At 39.1% G+C, this 10,546-nt stretch overlaps 1 pseudogene; it reads left to right on the forward strand.

Moving 5' to 3' along the window:
• The first annotated feature begins 7,074 nt into the window (after nucleotides 1-7,074).
• LOC138383042 (U2 spliceosomal RNA) lies at nucleotides 7,075-7,182 on the forward strand (annotated as a pseudogene).
• Nucleotides 7,183-10,546: the final 3,364 nt, after the last annotated feature.

A 10,546-nucleotide genomic window follows, 5' to 3' on the forward strand; every position in this document is an offset into this window, starting at 1 on the left:
CCTGTTGACTAATCAATCTACTTAGCTTCCCTTTCTACTCCCCAAAAGGGAAATCTACATTTGTTTAGTTGGATTGTTGCTTGATAACTGAACCCTCAAAAAGAATGTGATGAGAGTTGTTCTTAATTTAGACTATCTAGCAAATTTTTAACTTCTCAGGGAGGATAAGGCCAAGAATAAAAGGATAGCAATATAGGGAAATCTTGTCTGGTTTGTTGCAGAACCGCAGCCGTACAATATTGACTAATAGATCATAGCCCATGTTGAGGGAGGTCTCCAGTGAAGTACTAAAAATGTCCTCACTTGCCTCTAACTTTTTCTACATTTTTAACTTAGGTGAAAACATAGAAGGTGGTCCTGAAATTTGTGGCTAATGCAATGCTGAGAGGCAGAGCGTGTATGGATGATCACAGAATCTCCATTCAAAAGGATTTTTCCTTGACCGTATGGAATGATAAGCCCAACCATAGAAAGGAATACTATGTCGTGGAAGCTGGTTTAAGCAGTGAAGACAACAGGTCACTTTGAGTCATGTTTATTCAGGGAAGGTCCCCATAATAGCCATCCACTGAATCAAGGCCCACGACTCAGCATTTTGAAGGGAGCATCGTACAGCATTTTATCTAGTGCGAGGTCACATCTGCATTCTGTAAGGGGGCGAGCCCTGGTTACCCGCTCCCCTACATTCCCACTGGTAGATGCATTGGAATGTTCTTGAGGTCAGGATGGGTAAATTTGCAAAATAAATCAACCTGTCCACAATGGACTTCTGAGAAGAAAAGGATTGAGATTTCAAACTTCTCCCTCTGAGATTCATAGCTATCAAAACATATTTAATGGATCAAGGTGGTCTCCTCCACTGAAACTACTTTTTCTATAAGAAAGAAGAAAAAATAAGAAAATGCATGTATATCTGCTCATTTGTAGAGAAAGAAACACAGGAAGGATAGACCAGAAATCAATGAGATTGGTCACCTAGAGGGGGTGGGTGGAAACACAGTGGGAAAGATGACGGAATGAGAACAGGGTAGAAGAGATGAGAGGAGGAATAATTTTTGGGTAAACCTTTTTGAATAGTTCTGAATTTTAGACCTATGTTAAATTTTCACATACAGACATAAAACCAGCAAACAAATAAATTGTAAAAAAAGAATACAAACAAAAACAAATGAACTCCTGTTTTAAATGAATAACATAACCACACTAAAGGGGATAGGGCAAAACTAATCCAGGTAACTTCTACCTTTAACAAAATAAATAAATAAAAGGTAACTTTAAACAGTCAACAGTTAAAACATACTGACAAATTTTATCAATTTTTGTGCAATCTATTTTGTATCTAATGTTTCTTCTTTATTTTGTGTCCTGTGTTTCCTCTCTGGGTAAATAGAAACATAGGATACAACATAAATAAAAGAGCAGCAAAATTATTAATAATGCATTTTAAATTACATTTCTTCTTGCTGAAGCAATCTTTTAAAAGTTCTCTTAGTGAAGAGCTACAGGTGGTAAAATCTTTTGTGCTTGTATCTTTAACAATAAGTTTATTTTGCCCTCACTTTCACATACTAGTTTAGCCGAATGTAATATCCTAATATGACAGATGCTACATTATCTTTTGGCATCTACTGTTATATGGTAGGAATCTGCTGTCCGGATAATTGTGGTTCCCTTGCAGGTAAACTGTCTTTTCTACTTGATGACTTTTAAGGGATTATCTTAATCCCTGATGCTGCTCAGATCCATTACTCTGGTCTAGATGTGGATTTGTTTCTTATTATCTTGCTCAGTACACAGAATGCACTTTCGATCTGAGGATTTAGACATCTCTTCAATTTTGAAAAATCATTTTATTATTTCTTCAGCTATTGTATCTCTGCTAGTTCCCTGTAAGGGCCCCCACTGGAGTTCCTCGATCTATCCTTCATGTCATATAACTGTCCTTTCATGTTTTTAAAAATCATTGTCTTTGTCTCGGTATGCTGTGTTCTGGGTTAAGTTTCTCAGTGATATCTTAGAATCTGCTAATCCATCCTTCAAGTCTAACTTAGACTACATAGTCTCTTTCACACTTTTTCACATACTTGCAATTTTTATTGTATGATAGGCATGATGTATAAAATAACAGTATAGTCTAAAGTAAATAGTATATGTGCCCAGAATAGGTCACATATCTTCTTCTCTCAGGCCACCAGTATGAAGGATTGAACTAATCTGGGCAGGGATTGAGCTGGGTATGGGCTTTGCTGTTAATTTTGTTCACTAATAATTTTGAATTATTTGAGGGCAAGATCCATTCTTTTCTCTGATTGGGATCAGAGTGCCTGGTGGCTTTGTCTTAGTGCTCCTGCTCTGCCTGCACCTGTCAGCAGACCCAGTGCTCCTGCACCATAGGAGGGGTCTCTTTCTGCTCTCCTGCTTCCCCCCAGTCATAGGCAGCTGCTTCCTCCCACCCCATGTAAGGCTGGCTTCCCCGTGGGGTTTTTCTCTGTTATCAGACATCCACAGGTCCCAAGTACCTGTGCCTCAGGGAGGTCATCTCTCTCAGATCTTTTGACCCTTCCCCAGGGCAGAAGACCACTGTCCCTTGTACTCAGTCTAATGCTCAGAGTGCCTTCAGGGTTATGATGTTGTGTCAACTTGACTGGGCCATGGGATGCCCAGATAATTGGTTAAAGATTATTTCTGGATGTGTCTGTGAGGGTGCTTCCAGATACGATTCGCACTATCTTTAAATTTACTGCTCAGTAGATTGTAAATCAGGCTCAGTGTGGGTTAACCACAGAGGACCTGAATAGGATAAAAGGATGAGTAAGAAAAAAATTCTTTTTACCTGACTGACTTTGAGCTGGGATGTCAATCTTCTGCCTTCAGACTTGTACTTGGACTAGAACTTACATCATCTGCTCTCCTGGGTCTCCAGCTTGCTGACTGCAGATCCCGGGACTTCTCAGCCTCTTAATTACATGAGCCAATTCCTCATGGTAAATCTCTTTTTATATATGTATATATATGTGTATACATCCTACATATATATACATACATACATGCATACATGTATGTATATATGTATGTGTGTATCCTATTGGTTCTCTCTCTGGAGAACCCAAACCAACACGGGATTACTCTCAATTTTTCTGCTTTGCCCTCAGACTTTGGCAGACCCCACATGACTGTGCCTCAGGCAGGATCTCTTTCAGCTCTCCTGTCCTTCCCTCAATTTTGGTTCATTAGTTTCCCTTGCAGCATCAGCTCTCTGATGAGTTATAAAAATTAGGATTTTGGAGGTTATCCAGCTGGTTCTTGTTGTTAAGGTGGGAATGATGTTTGACTGCAATTTTTTGTATCCTAAGCAGAAGCACTTTTTATTGCTAAGTCTGGTGGCAATTTTTATTGCTCTTTTCTTCACGAGCTGGGAAGAATGCTCTCCATCCCTGGCTCCGAGCAGTCACCTGCCTCTAGCACCCTAGCATGACCCCATTCCCCACAGAGCCACACTCTGCCTGGCACTGCCTGCCTCGCAACATCAGTGCCTGTCACTACTCTGCATTTCTGCTCCATTTCTTGTATTCGAGATGGCCTCTCACTTGCTGTCTTTTGGGGTTTTAACCTTTTATATTTTTTTCTCCCCTTTGGTGTGAGTAGAGCAGGGGTTGGGGGAATCTCATTAAACCATCACCTCTTTGAATTGTCTTGATTTGGAAATCTCCCTCCCTGCATCTGTCTATCAGAGTAAATACACTATTTCTTTTCATTTCTCTTTTTCTTTGCATTTCTGTAGTTTTGTTTGTTTATTTTTCTCTGTGTCCATCTTCAGTTGTTATGATTTTTTGATGCCTTCCTTTATATTTCTCTGTTTTCCTTTCCTTGTTTATTTCTACCGTCACCTCCATTAGTTAATCTTAATATAAAAATGAATATATATTAAACATTATTCATTTGCTCAATTGTCCTTTGTAGAAAAATGAATTCATTTTGGTGGTGGGCAGTTGAGGTAGCGATGAAATTTGAATTGCTTCTCCAGAATGTCTCTCCAGAGAACAAGACAAAGGGATTACAGTGGTGAAAACCTGAAAACATTATCAGCTGTTTTGCAAGTTATTCCCCTGTCTTAAGTGACCTTCATTACTTCCCCTTCAGTAAGCAGGTCTGAGATTTTCTCTTTTCTTGCTTTTGCTGTCTACCCTCTCTTTTACCCTCCTTATTCTAGTGGTTGTTCCTAGCTATTAATCTCAGCCCCGGGCCACAGCTCTGGTGCTTTACTTATAAGAGGAATATATACAAGGAAAAAATATATATAAACCCCTCACTAAAAGTCAAACTTGCAAATCATTTTTTATTCCACTCTATGATTTTTATAACTTATATGCCTAAAATAAAATGATCCATAAAAGTTAAAAATAGAAGATATGTAGAAGGAGACCAACAAAACAGAAGCAAGAGCAAGGGTGAAGAGATAAAAAGAAATGAGCTATCGAGCCAGAGAAAGACCTGGACAAAACATAAGTGCACATTGGTAGGTGAAAGAAGCCCATGTGAAAAGGCTGCACACTATATGATCCCAACTATATGACGTTCTAGAAAAGTTCATGTGGGAGGGAAGGAAGGATGAATAGGTGAAGCACAGAGGAGTTTTAGAGCTGAAACTATCCTGTATGATACAGTAACGATGAACACATGTCATTATACATTTCTCAAAACTCAAAGACTATACAACACAAAGAGTGAACCGGAGTGTAAACTATGGACTTTAGTGAATAATAATGTATCAATATTGGTTCATCAAGTATAATGAATGTATCACACTAATATGAGATGTAAATAACAGGGAAACGGGGGTGGGAGGGGCACGTGGGACCTCTACTTTCCAATCAATTTTTCTGTAAACTTAAAACTGATGCAGAATTAAAACACAAAAACAAATTTTTTCCCAGTTATATGTGAAATGATTGTGAAATCTGATTACAAACTATAAGGCCACAATTTAAAAATATAATAAATTTCTATCTGTAGAAATTTTCTGGATCAAATTCTTGGATCACAAAGCAGACAAGAAATGATTGGTAGATCAAACTAAGATACTGGCTCTATGAATGAGAGGACATAGATGGATATGAGAGTAATTAAGAAGAAGTTAGCAGTGACGGGACTTGGTGCTTGTCTGGGTATAGGTGATGAGGAACATGGAAGAGGAAAGATGATTCCCAGATTTCTGGCATGGACACTGGGTAGATGGTTAGTTATGTCATGAACCAAGAAAGAGAGAGAAGGGCAGGAAAAGATGGCCCTGGGAGAATGTGGAGTCTGGGATGAGAGGAGGGCAAAAGTGGAAACACTGAAGAATACAGAATATTAAGGCTCAAGTGGAGAAAGATGAGGTCAGGAAGATGGGTCATGGCCAGTGGTGTAGGAGATAATCCAGGTGCTCAGTTTTGCTGAAATGAGAGGGAGGAATGTATGGATTCATACAGAAGCAGATATATTTATAGTTGAGGAAGTCTGAACATTGAATAAGTTAATGCTTCTAGTTTCTCAGTCAAGTAAGAGATGAAGTTGTCATCAGTGGCTGGAGATAGAACAGCAGCGGACTTAGAACATCTGGGGGATGGTCAGACAGACATCTCTTTCTTTTAATCTGGCCTTGAGACCTCTCCATTTGAGCTAATTTGGGTTTACTCATAGCATGGTAACCTCAGGGCCTGTGAACTGCTTACATGGGGTTTGATGCTTTCAAGAACAAGTATTCCAGCAAGCAAGGCAGAACTGTTTCATATTTTATGCCCTAGGCATGGAAATCACATGGAGTTACTTTCATCAAAGTGAGTAAGGATATAGAAGAGTTGAACAGCACTATCAATCAACATCACCTAATTGACATTTAAAGAATATCCTATCCAACAATGGCAGAATATAATTTTTTCAAGTGCACATGGAATATTCACCAAGACAGATCATATTCTGGCCCATAAAAAAGAAAACTCAGAAATTTAGAGGCATTGAAATTATAAAGAGCATGTTCTCTGACCACAGTTGAATTAAGCTACAAATAAAAAACAGAAAATTATATAGAAAATCCACAAATACTTGGAAATTAAATAATTTATTTTTTTAAAGTCCATGGGACATAAAAGAAATCATAAGAAAAATTAGAGCATACTTCAAACTGAGTGAAAACAAAAACACAACATGTCAAAATTTGTGAGATGCAGCTAAAGCTTACTGGGAAATTTATGGCACTGAATACTTATTAAGAAGACAGTGTAAAAACCAGTGTTCTAAGTTTCCACTTCAAGAAATTTAAAATAAAAAAGCAAGCAAACTAAATTCAAAGTAAGCACAAGAAAGGGGATAATGAAAATAAGATTAGAAATCAATATAATAGAAAATAGGAAACTATAGATAAAACAAATGAAACCAAAAACTGGTCCTTTGACAACATCAAAAATATTGACAGGCCTCTAGCCAGACTGATCAAGGACAAAAGAAAGAATACACAAGCTACCAACATCAGAAATGAGAGAGGAACATCCCTACAGATCCTTCAGACATTAAAATAAAATAAGAAAATATTATGAACAATTTATGCTGATAAATTTATTACCTAGATAAAACTGACAAATTCTTTGAAAAACACAACCTGTCAAATCTTACTCAAGATGAAATAGAAAACCTAAATAGCCTTATATCTATTAAAGTAATTGAATGTATAGCTAAAAATTTCCTTTCAAAATAAATTCCAAGACTAGATGGCTTCACTGGTGAGTTTTGCCAGACATTTAAGAAAAACAAAAAATACCAATTCTACACAATATCTTCTCAAAAAATGAAAGAAGAGGAAACATTTCTCCACTCATTTGATGAGGCCTACATTACCCTGACACCAAAGCCTGAAAAAGACATATTTAAAGAAGAAAATTACAAACCATATGTCCCTCATGTACCCAGATGCAAAAACCCTTAACAAAACTTTTAACAAATTGTATCTAGCACTATATCAAAAGAATAATAATGCACCATGGCCAAGTAGATTTATCACAAGAAAGCAATGTTTGTTCAATATGCAAAAGCCAATTAACTGCTTCTTGGCCTGTTGGCTAAGAACGAGTGTAGTATCTATCCTCATCAGTTTAAAAACCAATTAAGGTAATTTACCATATCAACAGACTCAGTTTAAAAACCCATATGAACACAAAGAATTTGACAAAATTCAACAGTTATTTATAACAAAATATCTCAGCAAACCAGAAATAGTAGGGAAATTCCTCAACCTGAAAGAGAGCATTTCATAACATCAGACTTAATGGGGAGAGACTGAATGCTCTTCCTTTAACATTGCTACCAAAGCAAAAATGGCATAAGGTTGAGAGAGGCCAATAACAGAAATCAATCAAACAAAGTAGAGAGTCCAAAAATAGACCCATACATATGAGACTAACTGATTTTCAACAAAGTTGTCAAGGTAATTCAATTGGGAAAGGACAGTCTTTTAAGCAAATGATACTGGAAAAATATGACACCCAGATGCAAAAGAGTTTATCAGGATCCATGCTTTGCACCTTAGAAATAATTCAAGATGGATCTCAGATGTAAATATAAGAGCTAAAACTATAAAACTTCTAGAAGAAAACAGGAGAAAAATTTTTTGACCTTGAGTTAAACAATGATTTTTTAGGTAGGACACGAAAAACACAAATCACAGGTGAAAAAATTGAAAATTGGACTTCACATGAAGTCATAGCAAGTATATGGGGCAACTTGAACTCACATACATTGCTTGTCAGAATACAAAATAGTATAGTCACTTTGAAAACCAGTTTGGCAATTTTTTATAAAGTTAGGGCTATAATTACCATACGTTCTAGGAATTCTATTTCTAGATAGTTACCCAAGCGAAATAAAAACATTTGTCGGCCAGGCACGGTGGCTCACGCCTGTAATCCTAGCACTCTGGGAGGCCGAGGCGGGTGGATCGCTCAAGGTCAGGAGTCGAGACCCCGTCTCTACTAAAAATAGAAAGAAATTATATGGACAACTAAAAATATATATATAGAAAAAAAATTAGCCGGGCATAGTGGCGCATGCCTGTAGTCCCAGCTACTCGGGAGGCTGAGGCAGGAGGATCGCTTGAGCCCAGGAGTTTGAGGTTGCTGTGAGCTAGGCTGACGCCACGGCACTCACTCTAGCCTGGGCAACAAAGTGAGACTTTGTCTCAAAAAAAAAAAAAAAAAAAATTTGTCTACAGAAAGACCTGAATGTCACAGCAGCTGAATATTCAAAAATCTGAATGTTTATAGCAGTTTGATTCATAATAGTAAGAAAAAAACTTAAAACAATCCAAATGCCCATCACCTGGGGAGTGGATAGACAAACTGTAGTACTTCCAAACAATGAAATGCTACTCGACAGTCAAAGGAGCAGACCACTGATACACGCAACAAGGTGGAAGAACCTCAAAAGCATTATGGCAAGTAAAACTGGCCAGACACTAAAGATTTATGTTGTGTGGGTCCATCTATATGAGGCCTATAAAAGGCAAAATCACAGAGACAGAAAATTGGTTAGTTGTTGCCAGGATCTGGAGCTGGGGAGAAGGGATTAAACTATAAAGAGGTCAAGAAGAATCTTTCGGAATGATGGAAATAGTCTATATTTTGACTGTGATGGTAGTTACATAATTGTATCCTACCAAAATTCTTCAAATTTGACACTTAAAAGTTGATTTTTATTGTAAGAAGAGAGAAAGAAAGAAAGAAGGAAGGAAGGAAAGGAGGAAAGAAAGAACGAAAGAAAAGAAAAGAAAGAAAAAGAGAGGAAGAAAGAAAAAGACAAGTTTTCTCATTCTTCAGCTCCTTTTGAGGTGCCTCTGTATCGATACCGGCACCTCTGGTGGGAGGGAAAAGAACACAGAAGTGAGATCAGGTGGACTCCACCCCCCAGTTGTTCAGTTGTCGGGTTTGGCGATCTCGTTCTGTGTTCTCCGTTCTTGGTGTGCTCTTGGCTGAAGAGCAAGCAGACACACCAAAGTAAGGCAAGCACCAGGTGAAATATATTGAGGGGGAGAAAGATAGGATTATAGAGCACGAACAATACATAGGTTTACAGAGCAAGATACATACGTCACAGATGACGACTGGACGTCTTGTCGTAGCAAAAGAGACCTTGGTTACGTCTGGATCTTGTTTTATAGTGTCCGTCCAAGTAGGGACCTCCTCATAGTTCAGACGTCATCATAGAATCACTTTGATGGACAGTTGGGAATTATATGACCTGAGTCTTACTGCGCATGCGGATCTCCCATGAGCCTCTCTGAAAGCCGGACATTCTAGGTCGCTTCCAGACTCTATTGTACCTATCCTGCTTGGGCCGCGGGCTAGAGAGTCCTCTGCATTCTTTTGCAGCTGGCACACTAAGTTCTGATGGGCCGATTCGTAGGGTGTTCCTTCTTCCCCCAGGTGTGGCAGTCTCTTGTCCCCAGGAGGGGCCGGAAGTCCTTAGCTGTCTACCTAAAATAATCACAGGCAAATTTCTTAGCTCCTCAGAAGTGTAGCTTCCTCTTTAACCTCCCTCAAAGGGCTACTGTGAGGATTAAATGGGGTAACCTTTGAAAGCAACTGGCAAAAACAAACAACAACAACAAAACGGGTTCTCAACATTTCTCATTTATATTATCTAACCAGAACGGGAGTTCGCAGAGGCCAGTGTGTTCTCTGTGGGAGCCTCATCCTGCTCGCCATGACCTTGGGAACAGCTAGTGTTCCTCTGCTCCTTTCTGAGAGTGAGGGGATAAGTCACCACCCCAGAGGCAGTCCAGTCTGGCCAATCCATCTGATTGAATCATGCCCCCTGGGACCCTGCTAATTGGTACGTTTGTCCTCCAGCCAATTTGGAACATTAAAGGTAAAAATAATGTGGCAAGTATTTCTCGAAGAGCCCTGACCCTCTATCTTTATTAAGACTATGCCTATGAAGATAACCTCCCCTGCGATGAGCCGTCTGCCTTACTTTTCTCTCACATTGCAGCAGCCTGCAGCTAAGGGCTGGTGCCACCAAGACCTTGGCTAGCCTCGACTTGGACATGCAGGTCAGGCTTCTTGTTAAGTAAGCACTGAGAGAGTCAATTAATTTAATGCCTTTTTATTATGAGTTTGGGGGCAGCTCAATTTACAAGTTTTCCTTTCAAAATCATTCAGCCATTAAAGCTGCATAATCTTGGGAGGTTTTGAAGACACATAATTGACAAATGTTTTTTCCCTTCACACATTATCTCTCATGTTTATTCATGGAAAGTGAACCAGTCATAACTTACACAAAGGCTTGGGGGATCTGGCCTCCTGCACTGCTAAGGGGGAGGAAGGAGGACTCTGGTCTCAGAAGCCATTTGAAAGCGGGGTGGATTTGAGGCCTAAAGGCAGAGAACTCAATCTCAGGTTCTAAGCACCTTCCATTGGCTTGAAGATGAAGCCTGAGACCCCGGGCAGCAAGAGGGTTACCTGACACGGGGACAGGCAAATCCTCGTTGATTGGACGTTTAAATTGTAATGCAAGC

The sequence above is a fragment of the Eulemur rufifrons genome, chromosome 4 (genome assembly GCF_041146395.1).
Source record: "Eulemur rufifrons isolate Redbay chromosome 4, OSU_ERuf_1, whole genome shotgun sequence".
In the NCBI taxonomy this organism is placed as follows: domain Eukaryota; kingdom Metazoa; phylum Chordata; class Mammalia; order Primates; family Lemuridae; genus Eulemur; species Eulemur rufifrons.